The sequence below is a fragment of the Capricornis sumatraensis genome, chromosome 16 (assembly GCF_032405125.1).
Source record: "Capricornis sumatraensis isolate serow.1 chromosome 16, serow.2, whole genome shotgun sequence".
Taxonomy (NCBI): domain Eukaryota; kingdom Metazoa; phylum Chordata; class Mammalia; order Artiodactyla; family Bovidae; genus Capricornis; species Capricornis sumatraensis.
In genome coordinates, this window is record NC_091084.1 from 6,672,784 (window position 1) to 6,698,166 (window position 25,383).

At 42.4% G+C, this 25,383-nt stretch overlaps 1 pseudogene; it reads right to left on the bottom strand.

Annotated features, from left to right (window-relative positions):
- Positions 1 to 16,121: 16,121 nt before the first annotated feature.
- LOC138092754 (RNA-binding protein EWS-like) overlaps positions 16,122 to 25,383 on the bottom strand; it is an 82,458-nt pseudogene continuing 73,196 nt past the window's right edge.

The following is a 25,383-nucleotide window of genomic DNA, read 5'->3' on the forward strand; positions in this document are numbered from 1 at the left end:
CTAAACTAAAGAGCCTCTTGATGAAAGTGAAAGAGGAGAGTGAAAAAGTTGGCTTAAAGCTCAACATTCAGAAAACAAAGATCATGGTATCTGGTCCCATCACTTCATAGGAAATAGAGGGGGAAACAGGGGAAACAGTGTCGGACTTTATTTTGGGGGGCTCCAAAATCACTCAAGATGGTGACTGCAGCCATTAAATTACAAAATGCTTACTCTTTGGAGGGCTTCCCTTGTGGCTCAGATGGTAAAGCATCTGCCTACAATGTGGGAGAACTGGGTTCGATCCCTGGGTTGAGAAGTTCCCCTGGAGAAGGAAATGGCAACCCAATCCAGTATGCTTGCCTGGAAAATCCCATGGACGGAGGAGCCCAGTAGGCTACAGTCCATGGGGTCACAAAGATTCAGACACGACTGAGTGATTCACTTCACTTCACTTCACCTACTCTTTGGAAGGAAAGCTATGACCAACCTAGATAGCATATTCAAAAGCAGAGACATTACTTTGCCAACAAAAGTCCATCTAGTCAAGGTTATGGTTTTTCCTGTGGACATGTATGGATGTGACAGTTGGACTATGAAGAAAGCCAGTGCTGAAGAATTGATGCTTTTGAACTGTGGTGTTGGAGAAGACTCTTGAGAGTCTTGGATGGCAAGGAGATGAAAACCAGTCCATCCTAAAGGAGATCAGTCCTGAGTGCTCATTGGAAGGACTGATGCTGAAGCTGAAACTCCAATAATTTGGCCAGCTCATGCGAACAGTTGACTCATTGGAAAAGACCCTGATGCTGGGAGGGATTGGGGACAGGAGGAGAAGGGGACGACAGAGGATGAGATGGCTGGGTGGCATCACTGACTCGATGGACATGAGTTTGGGTGGACTCTGGGAGTTGGTGATGGACAGGGAGGCCTGGCGTGCTACAATTCATGGGGTCGCAAAGAGTCAGACATGACTGAGCAACTGAACTGAACTGAACTGAACTAGGCAGCTTTGAAAAATACTACACTTCCCCCAGAAATGCTGATTAAATTGGTCCAGTGAGGAGACCGTGAAAGTGAAAGTGAAGTAGCTCAGTCGTGTCCAACTCTTTGCAACCCCATGGACTGTAGCCTTCCAGGCTCCTCCATCCGTGGGATTTTCCAGGCAAGAATACTGGAGTGGGTTGTCATTTCCATCTCCAGGAGATCTTCCTGACACAGGGATTGAACCCAGGTCTCCTGCATTGTAGGCACGCTTTACTGTCTGAGCCACCAGGGAAGATTGAACGATGGAAGAGACCATACATCTGTATTTTTAAAACCTCTCAAGAAATTCTAGTGTGTCACTTGGTTTATAAACCGTCAGTCTTCCACACTGTAATTTCCCCTGAACTCTGCCATCAGAGGACATTTTCTTTCAACTTATGTCAAAGTTTCTCATTAAAAATCTTTAATAGCTTCCCCTGGTAGGGTAAAATAAATTCTAACCTGACAGTCAAGGACCTTAGAAATCTACTTTCAACCTGTCTTTCCCATTTTATTTTTTCCTGTATTCTATGAAGCTATGCAATTCAACTTAACAAGTCTTCTGTTCTCCCAAAACACATGCATCTCCGCACCTCAGCAATGGCCCCATAGTATTCCTCTGTGACAGGCAGTGTCCCTCCACTTTGCTCAGCTAGCAAAGCACACTCATTGTTCAAGGCTCCACCTTAATGTCAATTTCCCCAACTCCTCGGCAGACTTAAGTGACTGCACCATTTCTAATTCCTTGACACTATGCAGACACCATAGCCAATTATCATATTTTATTAGATGATCATATGGCAGAGGTGATGCTAAGTAGTCAGCACATCCTATCAGTTTTCATTTCCTGGACACACAGGAAAATATATTTCCCAACTTCCTTTATTGTTGTATTGGGGTCAAATGCTGACTCCTAGTCAATATGGTATTAATGGAAGCAATGAAAGTCTCAGACATGGTCCTTGAGGATATCCCAATAAGCCTCCTATTTTTCTTTCTCTTACTGGCCAACCTGAGAGTAACTATCAATTTAAGCTCAAAGGCTGTGCCTTAGTCATCTTTGGACTCCCAAGAACCAGTAAAGTATTCAACACATATGGTAGATGCTCAATAAACATTTACACATTGATGCTAATATATGGTAAAAGAAAAGTAAGTGGAATTAGAAGTTTACAAACAAAGCTGAAATCAGATTACTACTGAGAAGGCAGGACATAGGCCAACAAACAGGGGCTGCTGTGGACCAAGAAATAGAAAACTATTTCAAAAAGGTCAGTGTATTCTTTGGACAAGTAGCTGGTATTTGTGGAGGTCAACATGACATTCATCTTCAGAGAAAATAAAAGGCTATGGAATAGGCTTAAAATGATGGTGATGATCAACCTTGTAATTCCTTGTATTTGCTTAATATGCCACATGCTTTCCAAAATATGTTATTACCTATTATTTAAATTTGATTCAGGAGATGATACAGAGATAGTTGGAGCAGTTATTACCATTTCTAATCCAGATAATGAAATCGAAGTCCTGTGAGATTAAGCACTTGCTCAAGGCCACACCTTCAGTGACTGTAGAGATGGAGCCCACTTGCCCGTGGGCTGTGGGCTGTCTGTTCCTCGGAACCACCTCATGCTTAGACCTGTCCCCTCTCAGTCATCTCTGTGCCACATGATGTTCTGTTATCAACTGCAAAAGTTAAAGCAGTGAAAGTGACTGGTTCATCCTCTTCAGCTATGAGGATTAAGCAATCCCTAGGGCTCTTGCTGTTCTCGCAGTGTTCCTGTCTCTGTGGTTAGTGGAAATGACCAGGTCGATTGAGAGCTAAGAGAGCTAGATTTAGAATTCTGAGCAGCAGACACAGCACCACAGAAAACAAGAAGTTACACAGTGGTAACTTCTAGGACTGCCTGATACAGGACAATCAGAACCAAAGGTTTTATTTCTGTGAGAGATTTGATAAGCCTGTAAGAAAAAGAAGCCAAATCGAAAATTCAGTGAGGATAAATACAGCGTGTAGACAGCAGATGTGAGCAGCACTCCAGGAGGTCAACAGTGGAGGCGAGATCACGTCGAGGATAAATGAGACAGGGTCATGGATTCACACCTTCATCTCACAAGTGACCTTAGACATAGGCCACCTCACAGAGATGGAAAGTTCTGGTCAACCCAACCTCCTAATGGAGGAACAACTCAGAACCTGTATTCCAACTAGGACAGTCTCTTTCATTTGGAGAGGTTGTTCATCATGAGCAACATAGCAGGGTTGTCCTCAGTAAGGCTACTTCAATGTGCCCATTTGTATTCCAAGTGAGTTTGCCCTTTTCTCTCCAGGGCTGCCAGTGTATTACTTTAGTAACCAATACATCAACCTTAAAGAAATACTACACTAGTGAAGCTGCCTGCCTGTGAAAGCTGCTTAGGTTTAAAACATTCTTAGGTAATTTTGTAGATAGACATAATTTTAATAACGCTAGCCACTATGTTTTAAAAGACTGCTATGAGCTAACTAAATTTTTTATAACTTGCCATATGAGGAAACACAAGCACCAAAGTGGTAACCAAGGTCACCCCACTAGAAAGGGAAGATTTCAAAATCTGTTCTTTCAGGAAAACAAAAATAACATGGAAAGATAGGGGGAAAGGATTGGAGATTCCTTTCCATTGTGCAACTTGAAGTATCTGTCATATGCAAGAGAAGTCACGGACATTTTACCAGATCCTCCGAGCAGCTTCTCCAGCCAAATTTGTTTTGGGCTTTTACTCTGCCTGCCTTGAGATCTAGCTGAGGGACACCCCCAGCTGGTTTCCAATCTTATCCTCCTTAGAACTCAAGGGTCAGGAACAGGAGTTTAGAGGCTGGGTTCCAAGCATTCATCTTCACTTCTAAGGCTGGGCCTAGCACTACTCTAGGTGTAGGGTGTGAAATCTGTTGGAATGCTACATCATGGGTTAAAGAGGCTACTGTGGACTTGCCTGGGACCTGAATACCGAGTTACACTGTTGCTATAAGGAAATAGTTCCACATTCCAAAGTGACTTCCAAATAAATTCTGGAGACACCTCCATTCATAATTTGGGAGAGCCTATATAGATATTATATGTCCCCTTGGTATTTCTAATTTTCTTGAAGAGATCTCTAGTCTTTCCCATTCTGTTGTTTTCCTCTATTTCTTTGCATTGATCACTGAGGAAGGCTTTCTTATCTCTCCTTGCTCTTCTTTGGAACTCTGCATTCAGATGTTTATATCTTCCCTTTTCTCCTTTGCTTTTCACTTCTCTTCTTTTCACAGCTATTTGTAAGGCCTCCCCAGACAGCCATTTTGCTTTTTTGCATTTCTTTTCCATGGGGATGGTCTTGATCCCTGTCTCCTGTACAATGTCATGAACCTCCGTCCATAGGTCATCAGGCACTCTATCTATCAGATCTAGACCCTTAAATCTATTTCTCACTTCCACTGTATAATCATAAGGGATTTGATTTAGGTCATCCCTGAATGGTCTAGTGGTTTTTCCTACTTTCTTCAATTTAAGTCTGAATTTGGCAACAAGGAGTTCATGATCTGAGCCACAGTCAGCTCCTGGTCTTGTTTTAGCTGACTGTATAAAGCTTCTCCATCTTTGGCTGCAAAGAATATAATCAACCTAATTTCGGTGTTGACCATCTGCTGATGTCCATGTATAGAGTCTCTTCTTTTGTTGTTAGAAGAGGGTGTTTGCTATGACCAGTGCATTCTCTTGGCAAAACTCTATTAGCCTTTCCCCTTCTTCATTCTGTATTCCAAGGCCAAATTTGCCTGTTACCCCAGGTGTTTCTTGACTTCCTACTTTTGCATTCCAGTCCCCTATAATGAAAAGGACATCTTTTTTGGATGTTAGTTCTAAAAGGTCTTGTAGGTCTTCATAGAACCATTCAACTTCAGCTTCTTTAGCATTACTGGTTGGGTCATACACTTGGATAACTGTGATATTGAATGGTTTGCCTGGGAAATGAATAGAGATCATTCTGTCGTTTTTGAGATGCCATCCAAGTACTGCATTTTGGACTCTTTTGTTGACCATGATGACTACTCCATTTCTTTTAAGGGATTTTGGCCCACAGTAGTAGATGTAGTGGTCATCTGAGTTAAATTCACCCATTCCAGTCCATTTTAGTTCGCTGATTCCTAGAATGTTGACATTCACTCTTGCCATCCTCTGTTTGACCACTTCCAATTTGCCTTGATTCATGGACCTAACATTCCAGGTTCCTATGAAATATTGCTCTTTACAGCATCAGACCTTGCTTCTATCACCAGTCACATCCACAACTGGGTATTGTTTTTGTTTTGGCTCCATCCCTTCATTCTTTCTGGAGTTATTTCTCCCCTGATCTCCAGTAGCATATTGGGCACCTACCGAACTGGGGAGTTCCTCTTTCAGTGTCCTGTCATTTTGCCTTTTCATACTAACAGAAGCAGAAGATATTAAGAAGAGGTGGCAAGAATACACAGAAGAACTGTATTAAAAATATCTTAATAACCCAGATAACCATGACGGTGTGATCACTCACCTAGAGCCAGACATCCTAGAATATGAAGTTAAGTGGGCCTTAGAAAGCATCACCACAAACAAAGCTAGTGGAGGTGATGGCATTCCAGTTGAGCTCTTTCAAATCCTGAAAGATGATGCTGTGCAAGTGCTGCACTCCATATGCCAGCAAACTTGGAAAACTCAGCAGTGGCCACAGGACTGGAAAAGGTCAGTTTTCATTCCAATCCCAAAGAAAGGCAATGCCAAAGAATGTTCCAACTACCACACAATTCCACTTATCTCACATGCTAGTAAAGTAATGCTCAAAATTCTCCAAGCCAGACTTCACCAATACATGAACTGTGAACTTCCAGATGTTCAAGCTGGTTTTAGAAAAGGCAGAGGAACCAGAGACCAAACTGCCAACATCCACTGGATCATGGAAAAAGCAAGAGAGTTCCAGAAAAACATCTATTTCTGCTTTATTGACTATGCCAAAGCTTTTGACTGTGTGGATCACAATAAACTGTGGAAAATTCTGAAAGAGATGGGATTACCAGACCACCTGACCTGCTTCTTGAGAAATCTGTATGCAGGCCAGGAAGCAGCAGTTAGAACTGGACATGGAACAACAGACTGGTTCCAAATATGAAAAGTAGTACATCAAGGCTGTATATTGTCACCCTGCTTATTTAACTTCTATGCAGAGTGCATCATGAGAAACGCTGGGCTGGAAGAAGCACAAGCTGGAATCATGATTGCCAGGAGAAATATCAATAACCTCAGATATGCATATGAGACCACCGTTATGGCAGAAAGTGAAAAGGAACTAAAAAGCCTCTTGATGAAAGTTAAAGAGGAGAGTGTAAAAGTTGCCTTAAAGCTCAACATTCTGCAAACGAAGATCATGACATCTGGTTCCATCACTTCATGGAAATTAGATGAGGAAACAGACTTTTATTTTTGGGGGCTCCAAAAGCACTGCAGACTTTATTTTTCTGGGCTCCAAAAGCACTGCAGATGGTGACTGCAGCCATGAAATTTAAAGACGCTTACTCCTTGGAAGGAAAGTTTTCAGCAACCTAGATAGCATATTCAAAAGCAGAGACACTACATTGCCAACAAATGTCTGTCTAGTCAAGGCCATGGTTTTTCCAGTGGTTATGTATGGGTGTGAGGGTTGGACTGTGAAGAAAGCTGAGTGCCGAAGAATTGATGCTTTTGCATTGTGGTGTTGGAGAAGACACTTGAGAGCCCCTTGCAAGGAGATCCAACCAGTCCATCCTAAAGGAAATCAGTCCTGAGTGCTCATTGGAAGGACTGATGCTGAAGCTGAAGCTCCAATACTTTGGCCACCTCATGTGAAGAGTTGACTCATTGGAAAAGACCCTGATGCTGGGAGGGATTGGGGGCAGGAGGAGAAGGGGACGACAGAGGATGAGATGGCTGGATGGCATCACTGACTCAACGGACATGAGTTTGAGTGAACTCCGGGAGTTGGTGATGGACAGGGAGGCCTGGGGTCACAAAGAATCTGACAGCACTGAGCAACTGAACTGAACTGGGCTTTTGTTACTCACATGAGGGTAATGTGCTTTTTCTAAGAGCCACACACTAGTGATATTATTAGACTTCTCTTCTTAGTTAGCACTTTCTGACAGAGTCTAATTGGGTGAGCCTTCTTTTTTCTGCCTTTGAATGAAGAAAATGAGTGCAAATGTCCCTGTCACCTCAGACCACAGAGGAAATACTTATGCCTGCCATTGGGCCCAAGTCCTCTGCATTGCCATGAAGGTCGTGGCAATGAAGGTCTCTACTGCCCTCAGGTGCATGAGGGTGCAAAGTGGGAAATGGAGGAGGGGAGGAGGAGAGACTGAGAAGGGATCTAATTTCTCAAATGCAAGGGTGCCACTAAAGAATTTAATCACAGGCATTTACTGAGTACCTGCTGTGTGACCTACATGGGGCTTTGGGAGAAGGAAAATGAATTTATGCTCCAAAACAAATGTAAATCTGTTCTTCCCAAGGCCAATATCACTGCTCATGTAATTTCCATAATGTAGCATTTTGCTGAGCTGAATATTGCAAGTTATTTAAAGTTGCAATTTTTTTTTCTACATGTGTCCTAAACTCAAGCCAACTACTTCATCTAGTTGCCAGTTTAAAAAAAAAAAAAAAGAAGGAAAAAATAGCCATGAGGGACTGCATGTCAGTCCAACATTCTCTAAGGAATGTTCTACATAGTTTCCACCTTACATGCTGTCTCTAAAACCCAACCCTTGAGTAAAACGTGACTCTGCTCTGCTAGGTTTGAGGATTCAGTTCTTGAGCCAACTGTCAATTCTGACATTTTAAAATTGAGCTATCCGAAAACATACATAAAATAAAAGCTCTGACACCTCTTGCTCTGTGTGGTTATGTTGCATTGTCATCTTCCCCTATGGTTTGCAATTATTTTTGTCTTTGAATTACAAGCAACAAACACACAACTGCAATCCTGCTTGAAACATGAGAGTGTCTTAATCAATTTGGACTGCTAATAACAAAACTGGGTGGTTTGTAACAACAAAATGAACATCTCTCTCAGTTCCAGAAGCCAGGAAGTCCCAGGTCACGGTCTTGTCAGGTTCCCGTGTCTCGGGAGAGACTGTCCTCACCAGTAGATATCTTCTTTGCTGTATTCTTGTGTGATGGAAGGGGAGGGGGATATCCAGGGCCTTTCTTTTATAATTGAGTGAGCTTCATGGAAATGAGTGAAAGATATGCCACAAGAAAAGGTGCACGTTGTCGAAATGTAGGGAGTAGGATTTAGGAAATCATTAGTCACATTATGTCAGGTAACATCAAGCTGTCCAGACCGAGGCGCCTTCTGGGCACTGAAGACTTGTGGGCTAGATGCTCCCCAAGAGGGACCGATAGTGAGAGCCAGTCTGTGGAAACTGAATCCAGCTGTCTGCACAGATAATAAGTGTTTCCAGTTCAGAGCAAAAAGAAGTCATTAGGAATCAGAAAAATTGTAGAGTCTTCTGGGGAGATAGGGAAAGCAGCTTGAGCTTCCAGGATGAGTGTGAGTTTAATAGGTAGAAAGAAACTGAGAAAGTTTTTCAAACTAAGGATGGACTATATGAACAGTGGTCCAGAAATTGGCAAAAAAAAGCTATCCAATGCGGCAATTTATAGATAAACTTTTCAGGTGAAAAGTTCCTAAGAAAGAGGAAAAGAATACAAGATTTCTGGGCGAGTTTGTGCTGTAGTAATGGCAGACAGGGTCTTGGCAAGGGAGAATCTGGTTGTTGGAGATCCTGCGAGTGCTGAGGCAGACGCGGGCCTCAGCAGGGGAGTCGGCTGAAACGGGCAGGGCTGTGAGGGCAGAAAACACCAGACTTGGCCCCCTCAGGTCCTGGTTCCAATTTGGACCTGCCAAGTGTTGGGTGTTTGACTGTGGGTGTTCTACACAATTAAACTTGCTGAGTCTTACTTTTTTTCTCAGTTAAATGGGCATGTAACACGCAAATCTCAAGGTACAGGAGAAAATGCCTGGTACAAAGCAGGCCTGCGATGGTGAATTAAATGAATGGATTGGAAAAGGGAATGTGTTAAACTGGGATTCTTTAAACAAGTTATTTCAATAATCCAAGTGTAATTGTAGATAATTATTTCATCAGAAAGAAAAGAAAAATAGAGATAGATGGGAGGGATGTTCTGAAGAGGAAACAACAAATGATAGGAACTGGCAGTCTGTTGGACTAAGGGAAACATCAAGATGAAGCCCCAAGTGACTCTAGGTGCCCTACTGGAACGACACTGTCTATTGTCAGAAATCACGGTGTTTGAAGGAACTGAAGTGTATTGAATTTGGCTTTAGGCTGAATCCATGACATATATGAGGGCAACTTGAAATAGCATTACTTTCTGTATTTCTAAGTTCAGTTTAACCTCTGTTACAGTTTTTTTTTTTTTTTTTCTTTTTTAATGACAGCCCTTTTGCTTGACTTCTCCATTATCAGAGGTTTGGATTCCATCATTCCTCCTTTTAATTTGGCCAGGAGCATAGGGTAGGACAGAGAGATAAATTTATCCAAGGCCACTAGAAGTACGTTTACATGCACTGCTGCAGAAAAGCAACTGCAATTGTTTTGTGACCTTTGGTAACAGTTGCTCTGCTTTCTGGGAATCAAGATTGATTTTCCACATCAGCGTAGGTGGGAGCCAATCGCCTGAGAGCTGAGATTGATGGTCTATCAAAATGCGACAGCTTCTCTAGAGAGTCTGTGGCAGAGCATCCCAAGTACCAGTGAAATGGTTGCTCATTCTTTGCCTCTAAGGTGACAGTGTAAAGGCACTCTGTTTTTACCCATTGCAAAGTAATAATGAAGCTCTGTGTTCAGATGGCAGCTTCCGGCCAAAGAGTTCATAGCATTTATTAACAATGTCACCTTGCTCCCTACCCTCTCTAGGACTCAACGGGAAATGATGATCTTCGGTCTCCTAAAGACTGACTTAAGGGGCACAGACAAAACTTTGCAGAGACAATGAATAGGTTATATCACAGGGACAGACTGGCCATTCTTGGTGCCTTTATGTTGAGTCTGAAATAATTATGACATCACAGTTTGAAGAATACTCTGGAATTCGTAAATACATTCAAATATGTAATCTTAGAGTTCAGAGATGGATTTTGGTACCTAAATCCTATCACTGATCCCATCTCTCTCACTACGGTCCAACCCAAAGAACTGGATACAACAAGGAACAATCACCAAACAGAAAGGAAAGTGCCATTTTATTAGCAATATCTGTGCTGAAGCATGTGACCAAAACCAGGAAGTCTGACTGCTCAGCCCTTTCCTCCTCCCTTGACTTTCAGACAGTTAGGCTTGAAGAGCGTGTGCTGTGCTGACCTCACGGGCCTGCCCAGTTTCAAAGGGAGAAGCAGCAATAGATAGCTCTGACTCCAGAAAATAATATGAGGGTTTGAATTCTCTTCAATGTATTTCATGAAATTTTATGTGGCTTTGAATGACAAGTTTACTTAAAATATAATCTTAAACTTTAATATATTTGAACTACTGCAGCACTTTCATCACTCACACAATGCCACATCCTACTTAGTCTTAGACGTGAAATCCATCAGCTCCATCGTTTCGTGAGGGATGGAGCTGGCAAAGGCAGTGCTTGTCCTGCAGACTAACGGGACTATTATCGAGTGGGGCGAAATAGGAGTTAAAATGTCCCGAGGTGCTAAATAAACAGCTTCACCCAGACCAACATCATCATCCAAGCGTGGCTCCAGTCAGGAACCAGGCATGGAGCGGGCATCACAGTATGGAGATTTGGGTGTTCTCCTCAGCTTTGAGCAAAGTCCAGCCTGTGAGGAAGGGAACTGGAGAGAGCTAGGCTGTGAGTCGGGCCCCAGGTAAGTGGTCCTCACTCCGGGCAGAGCTGCTGTCTCAAGGAAGAAACTGGAGAGCTCCTCAGCAACTCAAGGCCAAGCTGCACTGGGTGTCCATGGGAGGAGGGGGGAGAAGTTCCAGACTGTCCGTCAAGCTGTACTGAGGGTAGCAAGGCGGACTCTGATGGTGGGTCTGAGCTCTAGACTCACAGTTAGAACAGCTCAGCTCTAAAGCAAAGACAGGAAAATATATATGAAAATACGGGAGGACAAACCCATTCAGCATACACTGTAGAGAATTATGGTATTTAAGTGGGCTGGGAGTTGCTTTTCCCCACTGGGATTCAGAAACATCTGGTCATTTTGGATAAACTGGTGGCAAAGGCCCATCAGGAAGTTACTTGTATCAGGAGCCAAGGAATCTGGGAACAATCTCATTTTATAAAAAGAGAATCAAGGCATTCAGTTCTGCTCATTCACGTAGCATGAGACAGGTTGGATAGAGGTGGGTAGGGATTCTGCTTTCAGAATATTTTCTGTCACTTGCATTTTCCTCCCTCCCTGGTCCTTCTGAAAATTTATGTCTGAAGTTTACATTTTAAGTAAAAGGTCAAAAGATGGTTTTACTGAACATTCTGTAAAATATTGAAGCAAAAGAAGCACTACATTTTACCATTAATATGTTACAAAATGATAGCCAAGTGAGGAAAGAGATGGTCAGTGAGCCCCTGATGGGTCTGCCTCCTGAGAAAGCTGCTCTGCCTTTGACCCCTGAAAGGCTGGAGACACATGAGCAGAATCCCTCACAGGTGTCAAGCCCATCTACTGAGCTCAGCCTGCTCTGAGTGCCCTTCTGTTCATTCCACACTCCACTGCCAGAGTTGTCTTTTTGGAATAACGCTACTCAACGTGTGACCTTCAGAACAGCTGCGTAAGAATCATTAGATGCTTGTTCATAATCTCTTCAATGGCCAGACTACAAACAGGACCTATAGACTAGTATCATCTGGGTGAACATCCTGAGAACTGACGTTATGATCTACTGTTAAGTGATTCTTGTATGTGTTTCACTGAGAGTCATTATTCTAGACCTTAGATCATCGTGTGGTGCTCTCATACTTAAAGACTATAAATGATGTTTGGTTGTGTGTGAAATAAATTCTTACTGGTAAAAATGGCCTTCCACGGCACTCACAATTGCAGGTGCTATACAATCTCTCTGACATCTTCTTGCCCCACCTCACAGGCGTACTGCTCAGACACATTGAGAAACTGCCTTTGGCTTCAGCACAATCTCTTGGTCATGTCTGTGGATTTGTGGCTCCTTCTGACAAGACTTTTTTGCTTTCTTTGTTTTCTTGGTGATTTAGTTGATGAAGAATCTTCCTGCAACGCAGGAGACTGGGGTTTGATCCCTGGGTCGGGAAGATCCCCTGGAGAAGGAAATGGCAACCCACTCCAGTACACTTGCCTGGAGAATTGCATGGATGGAGGAGCCTGGCGGGCTACATTGCATGGGATCACAAAGTGTTGGACATGACTGTGTAACTTTTTTGTCTTGTTTTCTTACAGAAAAAGCTTTGATTACCTGTTGATGTATCATAGTGTAGATGTTGCTATGAAGGTATTTCTGGATGTGATTAGCTTTTACAATTAGTTGACCTTAAGCAGATTAGCCTTTACAGTGTCAGTAGGCCTCACCCAATCAGTTGAAGGCCTAAAAGTAAAGACTGAGGTTTCCTAGAAAAGGAATTCTGCCTCAGAATTGCAGCATGGAAATCTTATCTGAGTTTCCAGCCTGGAGGTTCCTCCTGCAGATTTCAGATGCAAGACTGAAATATCAATGCTTACCTGAATTTTCAGTCTTGCCAGCCTGCTTTCAGTTCATCTCAGTAGCTCAGTCATGTCCAACTATTTGTGACCCCATGGACTGCAGCACACCATGCTTCCCTGTCCATAACCAACTCCCGAATCTTGCTCAAATTCATGTCCATTGAGTAAGTGGTGCCATCTCATCCTCTGATGTCCCTTTCTCCTCCCTGCTTCAATCTTTCCCAGCATCAGGGTCTTTTACAATGAGACAGCTCATTGCATCAGGTGGCCAAAGTATTGGAGTATTCAACTTCAGCCTCAGTTCTTCCAGTGGATATTCAGGACTGATCTCCTTTAGGATGGACTGGTTGGATCTTCTTGTTGCCCAAGGGACTCTCAAGAGTCTTCTCCAACACCACAACTCAAAAGCATCAATTCTTTAGCACTCAGCTTTCTTTATGGTCCAACTCTCTCACATCCATACATGACTATGAGAAAAACTATAGCTCTGACTAGATGGACATTTGTTGGCAAAGTAATGCCTCTGCTTTTTAAAATGCTGTCTAAGTTGGTCATAGCTTTTCTTCCAAGGAGCAAGCATCTTTAATTTCATGGCTGCAGTCACCATCTGCAGTGATTTTGGAGCCCAAGGAAAGAAAGTCTGTTGCTGTTTCCATTGCTTCCCCATCTACTTGCCATGAAGTGATGGAACCAGATGCCACGATGTTAGGTTTTTGAATGTTGAGTTTTGAACCAGCTTTCTCACTCTTCACTTTCACCTGCATCAAGAGACTCTTAAGTTTCTCTTTGTTTTCTGCCATAAGGGTAGTGTCATCTGCATATCTGAAGTTATTGATATTTCTCCCAGCAATCTTTTTTAAATTAATTTATTTAAATTGGAGGTTAATTACTTTACAATATTGTAGTGGTTTTTGCCATACACTGACATGAATCAGCCATGGTGTACATGTGTTCCCCATCCTGAACCCCCCTCCCACCTTCCTCCCCATCCCATCCCTCTGGGTCATCCCAGTGCACCAGCCTTGAGCGCCCTGTCTCATGCATCGCCTGGACTGGCGATCTGTTTCACATATGGTAATATACAGGTTTCAATGCTATTCTCCCAAATCATCCCACCCTTGCCTTCCCCCACAGAGTCCAAAAGTCTGTTTTTTACATCTATATTTCTTTTGCTGTCTCGCATATAGGGTCATCATTACCATCTTTCTAAATTCCATATATATGCATTAATATACTGTATTGCTGTTTTTCTCTGTATAATAGGCTCCAGTTTCATTCACCTCATTAGAACTGATTCAAATGCATTCTTTTTAATAGCTGAGTAATATTCCATTGTGTATATGTACCAAAGCTTTCTTATTTATTCATCTGCTGATGGACATCTAGGTTGCTTCCATGTCCTGGCTATTGTAAACAGTGCTGTGATGAACATGGTCTCCCAGCAATCTTGATTCTAGCTTGAGCTTCATCCAGCCTGGCATTTTGCATGATGTACTCTGCATATAATTTAAATAAGCAAGGTGACAATATACAGCCTTGATGTTCTCCTTTCCCAATTTGGAACCACATCGTTGTTCTATGTCTGGTTTAACTGTTGCTTCTTGACCTGCATACAGGTTTCTTAGGAGGCAGGTAACGTGGTCTGGTATTTCCATCTCTTTAAGAATTTCCCACAGTTTATTGTGATCCACAAGGCTTTGGCTCAGCCAATAAAGCAGAAATAGATGTTTTTCTGGAACTCTCTTGCTTTTTTGATAATCCAGTGGATATTGGCAATTTGATCTCTGGTTCCTCTTCCTTTTCTAAATCCAGCTTGAACATCTAGAAGTTCACAGTTCAGGTACTGTTGAAGTCTGGCTTGAGGATTTTGAGTGTTACTTTGCTAGGGTGTGAGATGAGTGCAGTTGTGCAGTAGTTTGAGCATTCTTTGGCATTGCCTTTCTTTGGGATTGGAATGAAGACTAAACTTTTCTAGGCCTGTGGCCACTGCTGAGTTTTCCAAATTTGCTGGCATATTGAGTGCAGCACTTTCACAGCATCATCTTTTAGGATTTTAAATAGCTCAACAGGAATTCCATCCCTCCACTAGCTTTGTTCATAGTGATGCTTTCTAAGGCCCACTTGACTTCACACTCCAGGGTTTCTGGCTCTAGGTGAGTGATCACACCGTCATGGTTATCTTGGTTATTAAGATCTTTTTTATACAGTTCTGTATATTCTCGCCACCTCTTCTTAATCTCTTCTGTGTCTGTTAGGTCCATACCATTTCTGTCCTTTATTGTGTCCATCCTTGCATGAAATGTTTCTTAGTATCTCCAGTTCTCTTGAAGAGATCTCTAGTCTTTCCCATTCTATTGCTTCCCTGTTTCCTGATATTGATCACTGAGGAAGTCTTTCTTATCTTTCCTTGCTATTCTTTGGAACTCTGCATTCAGATGGGTATATCTTTCCTTTTCTCCTTTGCCTTTAGCGTCTCTTCTTTTGTCAGCTATTTGTAAGGCCTCCTCAGACAACCATTTTGCCTTTTTGCATTTCTTTTTCTTGGGGATGGTATTGGTCACACCCTGCCTTACAGAGTCAAATTTTCCAGCCCCCATAATTGTGTGATAATATTTCTTAAAATAAATCCTCCACCACACACATATACACCCTTATTTATATAGACATATGATGGTTGGTGGTTTGCTCACAAAGTCATGTATGACTCTTGCAACCCGATGGACTGTGGCCTGCCAGGCTCCTCTGTCCCTGGGATTTCCCAAGCAGAATGCTGGAGTGGGTTACCATTTCCTTCTCCAGGGGATCTTCCCAACCCAGGGATGGAACCCATGTCTCCTGCATTGGCAGGTGGTTTCTTTACCAACTGAGCCACCAGGGAAGTCCACATATGTGTGTTTGTGTATATATATGTATGTGTGTACATGATAGATAGATACACTGTTGGTTCTGTTTTTTGGAGAACCCTGACATATGCACTTGAGTTTTATTTAGCTTAGAGTTAAGATGAGGAACAACTTGGAAGAGAGAAAGGTCTATAAGTGAGTACAGCATCTCCTTTATCCCTGGAGTGAAGAGTGGGAAGCAACTCCTCAGTCCCCTGGCCTTCTCCCCAGGATGGAGAGGAAGACCACGTAGGCAAGCAAGAGGCATGTCCTTTCCCTAAAGCCTTTAAGTGAAAAGGGAAGATGGCTTTCTTTGCAAACACAGCAATGTTTCTGGATTTCTCCCAGCACCTGTGGCCTGCTTATTCTATGTACAGTCACTGCATAGTTCTCCTAACAGCACGTCTAATCCATAGTTTCCATGAACAGCCCCTGTATCTGACCCCCTCTCCCACCTCCCCCAGCCCCAAGGCCCAGCTCAATGACCTGGCGTATAACAGTGCTTCATGACTGTTGAGTTACTGGATTAAAGACTTTATTTTCTTTCAGGATCTTTCTGCCAGGCCCACTGTGACCTGTGCACTGCTCCTGAGTGGTGTTGGGTCCGCTGCCACCTGTAGGGAGAGTTCAGCATGCCAGATTTCACAGCAATGTTCCACAAAAAATGTCTTTTGAACAAGGTGAACTTCATTTCAGAGTATTGTCACTGCTCCCTCTCTTTCTTCATAAATACAGGTTGACAGATTGATCTTACATTTGATTGTGAAGTCAGAGTGATGACTTGCTATTTAACCTTTTGTTTGGAATGTGGATCACTTCACATAAAAGGTCTGTACTCCCCAAGTGCCATTTTAATCAGAGGTGATTGTAAAATGAATGTGAATTTCATTCTTCTGTTGAGACTTCTATAACCAGCTGCTAAGCACAATAATATTTTCTACCTTCTAGCACTTTGTATTGTGTGACTCTCTTTCATGTACAGTAGTTCAACAAACATTAGCTACCCTTTTCTTTAATTCTTACAACAAAACTGAGAGGTAGATATGAATGTCAAATTGTAAAGGCAGCTCAGAAAAGTTAAGAGAATTGTTTAAGGTTAGAACTTAGTAGTTCAAGGATACATATATAAATATGTATGTAATAATATATACTGTTTTTGCTGAGTGCTTATTATATGCTAAGCGATTACTAAGAGCTTCACATGCATTACATCTTATAATTCTTGAAATGTCTTCATGAAAAAGGTGCTGCAATTATTCCCATTTTATATCTGCAGAAAATAAAGGTAAGTAACTTGCCCGGAGTTGCATAGCCTTGGATCCATCCAAATTCAGATCCCACAAGCTTAGCTGCTACCCTCTACTGCTTTTCAACCAAAATAAGCATGCGCATGACAGTTTGTCTATGCACATCATACTTTATTGTCTTTCTGAAGGCAATAAAACACCTCATGTAGTTAGTAAGAGGCACAGCAAGAATTGAATTAGGCCTCATATTCTTTATTACATTAAGGCTGCCTTCCTGAGTGCTGCAGCTGCCTCTTTAACCAACAGGCTCTGTGTCAACACTAGCTTTCAATTAGCTCATGATTGGGGTCAGGGAGAACACAGATCACTGAAATTCAAAAATAACCCCTCAAAACTATTTTTTGCAATGTGCTGTGTAAAAATACCCTGCTCAAACTGTTTAAAATAGTCCTGTGGATGTGTCTGGCTTCACTCCCTTCCCGTCCTTCCTGGAACAGAGGTTCAAACCAACTCCCAAATGACCAAATCTGGACAACACGGGGAGGCTGAGGAGGCTGCTGGGGAACAGAGGGAGTTTAATTATATCCACGAGAGGCTGAGTAACGGAGTGTTTGGCACCGTTATATGAGTTTGTGAAAGTCTAAGAGCAGGAATGAGAAAAATGAAGGGAGAAGGGCAGGCACGTGTGTAAATGTGTGCCTCGGGGCTCAGTTAACCCAGGACAGGATCTGACCTTGTGTCCATGTTGACTGCACACATGTTCAATGGATAACTGACTGACTGAATGGACAAACCACAAGAAATCGTTTCACCTCAGCTGACCTGCACATGGATACCACACCTCTGCTTCAAAGAACATAACCCTGTCACCTGAAACGGAGTATAGTGAACAGAAACTGCCTGAGGAGCCTAGTCATTCTTTGACAATTTCACATCCAATCCTTCATTCCTGTTAGCACCTGAAATCTCCCAGAAACCCCACATGGGCTACAGTCTGAGTGAGTAAGTGCCTTTGTCTTTGGAAGACAGTGGGTCCCCTTGCTCTCTCCACTCCTTGAATCAGTGGCAGGCTGTGGGTTAAGTTCAGCCCACCAGCCTCACTCTCCTGGAATGCAAGTCTGAAGTGAGTGACCTGGGATCTTTAACTGGGAGGCTGGGGCGGGGGAGGGTATCGTCTTCCCAGTAGCAGCAGACCAGCTTGCGTCTGCTGCATGATCTTAGCTGCAGGCCCCAGAGCACTGTGGTGTCCACCCACATTCCCACTCTGGGTTTCCAGTCTCAGTTCTGTGAGTCCCTGCTACTATTCCAACATATTTTTGGCTTAAGATTGCCAGACATTTTCTGCAGATTGCAATCAAGAACTCTGACACACATAAGTTGAGTGAGTCCCTTGAAATAAAAAGACCAGTGAAAGAAAATGGCTATGCATTTAACCCTCACTGGTACCACAACCATAAAAGGCAAAACACAGCACCCAGAGTCCAATTTTTTTTTTTCCACCTTCTAGCGCAACTCTATCAGATAGCATCTACTGAAGCAAGCATGGCTTCAAAATCACTGCCCAATTTTCTCACATAGAAATAGCAAGAGTTCAGCTAGGCATCTGAGAGAATGGCTTCTATTGCTAGAAAACCAGTTTGCTTATTGACTCAGAATTGAAAATTGCTTACTTGTAGTTCAAATTGAATACCGTTTAACAGAAAAGACCTGTCACAGAAATCTTCTGCAAACTTTTCTCGATCACGACCTCCCACAAATAATTCTTATGAGGTTTATGAGTAATTTGTGTTAGGGAAGATTCAAGTGTAGATTTTGCAGGGTGAACATTCCTCCCAGTCCTCTGGGACTTACTTAAACAGGCAACCAGAATTAGGAGAATTCCTCTTGTTAAACTCACAACACCTCCACAGGACAGCCTGAGCCAGGAAATTGTAACAGTGTGTGTGTATGTTGGTCACTCAGTCGCGTCTGACTCTTTGCGACCCCATGGGCTGTAGTTCTCCAAGCTCCTCTGTCCATGGAATTTTCCAGGTAAGAATACTGGAATGGGTTGTCATTCTCTTCTCAAGGGCATCTTCCTGACTGATTGAACGTGGGTCTCCTGCATTGCAGGCAGATTCTTTACTGTCTGAGTCACCAGGAAAGCTCAATTGTAACAGTATTTTGGGCTAAAACCCAATCATTTCTGCTGCAAATCAGAAAGAATAGAAAAGACATCATCAGGGTTTTAGATTTTCATTATCTGTGGTAGAGGAAAGTTGTAAAAAGAGGTAAGATTGCAATCAATTTTTTTACTACTGGATTTAGCTTCAGTGGGCTTCCCTTGTGGCTCATCTGGTAAAGAATCCCCCTGCAATGAGGGAGACCTGGATTTGATCCTTGGGTTGGGAAGATCCCCTGGAGAAGGGAAAGGCTACCCACTCCAGTATTCTGGCCACAGAATTCTATAGCCTGTATAGTCCATGAGGTCACAAAGAGTTGGATACAACTGAGCAACTTTCACTTTTGCTTTAGCTTCGGTATCACTGAGTGAAATTATATATTAATATTTTTTAAAAAGTAATATGTTTAGCCTCCCTCCTCCAACTTCCTGTCTCCTTTCAGGTGATGGGCTTATTGAACTCAGAAAACTAGATCATTGATAACTTTGTATGTGTGGCTGGACTAGAGTCACAGTGGAGTGGACTAGGGGAAGAGGGAAGCAAAGGAAGGTTTGAAAGTTCAAGTTCAAAGCAGGAAAAGAGACTCGAAGATGGAGATCTGCCCTACTTATCAATTTATTGCTTCTCGGCTCTAAGTCCATCATTTATTACCTGCTTCTGTACTAATGAAACTATACCTTCATTAAGCATGTCCCTTTTGCAGACAGCACAATTAGATTTTATTGAGAGAGCACGGGTGTGTGACGGTATGGCAGAAGGCAAGGCTTCTCCTTCTGGGTCTGGAGTGCTGCTGTTTTGTTTCTTTCTTGTTTGTATCACTTAGCCGCTAGTGATATGTGTGAGGAAAATTCAGTGGCATTCTTTCCCAGGCACTTTCCTGGAGCTCTTGGGTCCCTGTCAAGTTGGCAGCACCTACGCTGACTCTGGCCGGGTGACTACCTCTCCGTGCCCCTTTCAGTGTGGACAACAGGAACCCCAACATGGGCTCCTCTTCTAGACTTTTGTTTGCCTATCCCCACCATCATCCCTCAGTACCCCAAAGAGTTGTCTGCTGCTTGCCAGGTACTGGAGCAACTCAGAAAACTTCTCTATCAAATAGGGAAACCACCCCTCAACCTCCAACAAGGTCTAAATCTCAGCCTGGGAGAAGGGACCTCCCTTCTAGGTTCATTTTTCTTTAGGCATTCTTTCTCAGCCCTAGGGAATTGTTTAAATTTCTCTTTACCATAATTATAGTCACTCCTCTATTATAGTGAGTAATGCTTTGCATTAAACTTTCCTTGTGTGTTTTCTGCCTTCTAACCAGAATCTGATTGATAAAGAACTTGCAGAGGTAGTAGTCTCACAAAGATGGGATTTGGAGATGGGATTCCCTGGTGGCTCAGACGGCAAAGCATCTGCCTGCAATGCAGGAGACCTGGGTTCGATTCCCTGGTCAGGAAGATCCCCTGGAGAAGGAAATGGCAACTCACTCTAGTACTCTTGCCTAAAACATTCCATGGATGGAGGAGCCTGGTGGTCTACAGTCCATGGGGTCACAGGGAGTTGGACACAACTGAGTGACTTCACTTGGTCATGCCCTTAGGCTGAAGTGTAGTGTGTAGCTCCTTGAGAATAGGGAATAGGATACTAATAATCTGTGTCATACGGTGACACTGTAATTACTTAAGTCATAACCTGTGTTTGAGTTTGATAAAGTGCCAACTGAAACAAGTGCCTTAGGATCCCAAATGGTTGCTTCATTTGACTTTTATGGCAGTAATGATGACTACAAAGACTGTGGTTTAGGACTGACTTTTTTTCAATGCACTTTAGCACTTGTCAAAGGAAAATAGCATGCTCGGTTCCTTTGATTTTTAGCGTAAGTTATTGTCTGAGCACATCTATAACAGCCTTGAAAAGGTTCCCTTTTCTTTTCTTTTTATAAATTTGTTTATTTTAATTGGAGGTTAATTACTTTACAATATTGTATTGGTTTTTCCATACATCAACATGAATCCACCACAGGTATACATGTGTTCCCCATCCTGAACCCCCCTCCCTCCTCCCTCCCCATACCATCCCTCTGGGTCGTCTCAGTGCACCAGCCCCAAGCATCCAGTATCATAGCTACAGGGATGTTATAGCTGAAAATAAAACGCAACACTTCATTATGTGAGCTGTTGAATTACAACAATAGTTAAATTCAATCATGTCAAGTTTCTCATGTGAAATTTAAGACATTGATTAGGAAAGAATGGAATCATGAAACTCAGAATAGGGACTACTGGTTGGATCCAGATAAAGTTGGCAATCATTAATCCTCATGTCATCCTGAGTCTCATTTCCCAAGGGAATTAATTTCCTCTTTCATATCTGAGAAGACTAACCTACCTTTGCCTGAAAACCCTGTGATAACCTCATCTGGGACAGAAACCTTGAAAAATGAACTCTTATTCCCATTAAAACACACCACAACCGTACTCTATTGCCACCAGATCCTTGGTCTAATCTCTCCATATTCTTAAGGCCCAGGACATATTACAAGCCAGGAGGAAATACCAAAGAATTGCAAGCCTTTGTTATAACTATGTGCAGAAACTGAAGGGAAGATGTACAAGAGTGAATTCTAAGTGTATTAGACCAAGTGAAGCATTTAGCTGCAAAGACAAGGTGGAAATCTTTACCTTAAAGTCTATCATGAATGTACTGGTAATTAAAATGCTTTGATCCACAGGATATTCAGATAATTTGGATAACTGATCTGAGTATGCCTAGGAGATAAATGCACTGGTGAACTATTAGCATACTTCTTGACTGATATAGAAAAGATTATTGCTCTGGAGTCAAAACCCTGAACTGAGTAACCACAGTGAATAATCTTGGCCTCTCACTGTATCCAGTGAGTCACAGACTCAGAGTCCTTTGATTGAAAGAGAGGCTGATACACTTGAGGAGGAATCCTATGCCATTGCTGAAAGTATCTACTGTATAAAGAATCCTACGGCTGTGCATTAGAGTGAGAGTGCTCTGGGGAATTGGCCCCTGATCTTTTAGGGGTTATCATGCAATAGTCCCATATTGATGCTAATTCCTGGGAACTCAAAATACCTTTATGGTCCAACAATCAAAGTTGAGACTTATAGTGGTCAAATAATACATGGGGCTTTATTTCATATTTGACTTATAGTGGGTTTAGCTTAATCTCTAAATTCATTCTCTGACCATATGGTGAGGATCATCTTCACAGGATGATGAAGTAAAAACCCCTGGAACACCCCCTATCTTGATCAAGATTGTCAGCTAGAAGCAATATCTCAACTGAGAGACTTTGAGCTCTGTGAATTTGGAGATTTTTAATATCTAAAGGGACAATATTTCTGTCAGAGGACGCAATGGTGCTTCCATTGAATTGGAAGATGAGACCTGACTACTTTGGGCTCCTTATGCCACTTGAATAAACAGGCAGAAGTGATTCTACTTGTTCGAGTTACAAATCCTGAATGTCAAGGGGAAATTGGGTTGTTACTACACAACGAAGTCAAAGAGGATTTTATTTTCAATCCAGTGGGCTTTGGGGAGAGCCTTTTACTATTTCCACATCCAATAGAAAGAGTTAATGAAAACTATAATAACAAAAAAAGGCAGATCTCTTGATAACTTAGACCCTTTGGAAATTAAGGTTTACCTGGTAAAGCCCAACTGGCTGACATTCTGAAGTAGGAGGAAATACAGAATTCACAGGGAGAAAAGGAATAACTAAATATCAAGTGAAGCCCTATAACCAATTACAAGAATAAGAACTGTAGTACCTGTCATATTTTCTATTTGATTTTATTTTGTTTATGCAGAAATTAATTATTTTCCTCTCTCTTGTCCATTTTTATTTTATATACCAGTTGTGGTTAATTTTAAATGTTGCTCTATAAATTTTAAAATTACACAATATTAGGTGGTACTGTGATAGAATTTGGGGGTTATTAATATAGCCACATAGAAATACAATGACTATTGAAACAGTGCATCTCCTCCCATTTAGGAAAGGATGAGTGTCGGGAGCCGCGTTAGGCATTACTGACAAAATGGAGGCATGGTCCCCAGCCACCTCTCATTCTGCAAGCACGGATCCCAGGATGAAGGAGTTAGGCCTTGTAATTCTGACTTGCCTTTTCCTCTCCTCAGCTTAGTTGACTGAAAAGGAATATTGAGGTGCTTATTGTTCTTGAGAGGAGCATGAGAAGGCACAAAGCCTTCTGCAGCATTGCTCAGAAAATAATTCATAAAATTAAGCATTGACGTTTGTTCAAGGACTTTTACAAAAGAGTGTTTCAGGATGAGCACATAGGCTGTAGCTTGAGGCCATGGGAGGGATTGATATCTGAAGCCTCAGTTCAGTTCAGTTCAGTCGCTCAGTCATGTCCAACTTTTTTTGACCCCATGAATCTCAGCACGCCAGGACTCCCTGTCCATCACCAACTCCCGGAGTTCACTCAGACTCACATCCATCGAGTCAGTGATGCCATCCAGCCATCTCATCCTCTGTCGTCCCCTGATCCTCCTGTCCCCAATCCCTCCCAGCATCAGAGTCTTTTCCAATGAGTCAACTCTTCACATGAGGTGGCCAAAGTACTGGAGTTTCAACTTTAGTATCATTCCTTCCAAAGAACTACCAGGGCTGATCTCCTTCAGAATGGGCTGGTTGGATTTTCTTGCAGTCCAAGGAACTCTCAAGAGTCTTCTCCAACCCCACAGTTCAAAAGCATCAATTCTTCAGGGCTCAGCCTTCTTCACAGTCCAACTCTCACATCCATACATGACCACAGAAAAAACCATACCCTTGACTAGATGGACATTAGTCAGCAAAGTAATGTCTCTGCTTTTCAATATGCTATCTAGGTTGGTCATAACTTTTCTTCCAAGGAGCAAGTGTCTTTTAATTTCATGGCTGCAATCACTATCTGCAGTGATTTTCGAGCCCAGAAAAATAAAGTCTGACACTGTTTCCACTGTTTCCCCATCTATGTCCCATGAAGTGATGGGACCAGATACCATGATCTTTGTTTTCTGAATGTTGAGCTTTAAGCCAACTTTTTCGCTCTCCTCTTTCACTTTCATCAAGAGGCTTTTTAGTTCCTCTTCACTTTGTGATGTCATTCCCCATCTGAGTTTACTGATATTTCTCCCGGCAATCTTGATTCCAGCTTGTGTTTCTTCCAGTCCAGCATTTCTCATGATGTGCTCTGCATATACGTTAAATAAGCAGGGTGACAATATACAGCCTTAACGTACTCTTTTTCCTATTTGAAACCAGTCTGTAGTTCCATGTCCAGTTCTAAGTGTTGCTTCCTGACCTGCATACAGATTTCTCAAGAGGCAGGTCAGGTGGTTTGGTATTCCCATCTCTTTCAGAATTTTCCACAGTTTATTGTGATCCACACAGTCAAAGGCTTTGGCATAGTCAATAAAACAGAAATAGATGATTTTCTGGAACTCTCTTGCTTATTCCATGATCCAGCAGATGTTGGCAATTTGATCTCTGGTTCCTCTGCCTTTTCTAAAACCAGCTTGAACATCAGGAAGTTCACAGTTCACGTATTGCTGAAGCCTGGCTTGGAGAATTTTGAGCATTACTTTACTAGCGTGTGAGATGAGTGCAATTGTGCGGTAGTTTGAGCATTCTTTGCCATTGCCTTTCTTTGGGATTGGAATGAAAACTGACCTTTTCCAGTCCTGTGGCCACTGCCGAGTTTTCTAAATTTGCTGGCAAATTGAGTGCAGCACGTTCACAGCATCATCTTTCAGTCTTTGAAATAGCTCTATAGGAATTCCATCACCTCCACTAGCTTTGTTCATAGTGATGCTTTCTAAGGCCCACTTGACTTCACATTCCAGGATGTCTGGCTCTAGATGAGTGATCACACCATCGTGATTATCTGGGTCATGAAGATCTTTTTTGTACAGTTCTTCTGTGTATTCTTGCCACCTCTTCTTAATATCTCCTGCTTCTGTTAGGTCCAGACCATTTCTGTCCTTTATTGAGCCCATCTTTGCATGAAATATTCCCTTGGTATCTCTAATTTTCTTGAAGAGATCTCTAGTCTTTCCCACTCTTTTCTTTTCCTCTATTTCTTTGCATTGATCACAAAGGGACTTCTCTGGTGGCAGGGACTTCTCTGGTGGCTTAGAGGGTAAAGCGTCTGCCTGCGGTGCTGGAGACCTGAGTTCAATCCCTGCATTGGGAAGATCCCCTGGAGAAGGAAATGGCAACCCACTCCAGTACTCTTGCCTGGAAAATTCCATGGACAGAGGATCCTGGTAGGATATAGTCCATGGGGTCTCGAAGAGTCGGACAGGACTGAGCGACTTCACTTTCACTAT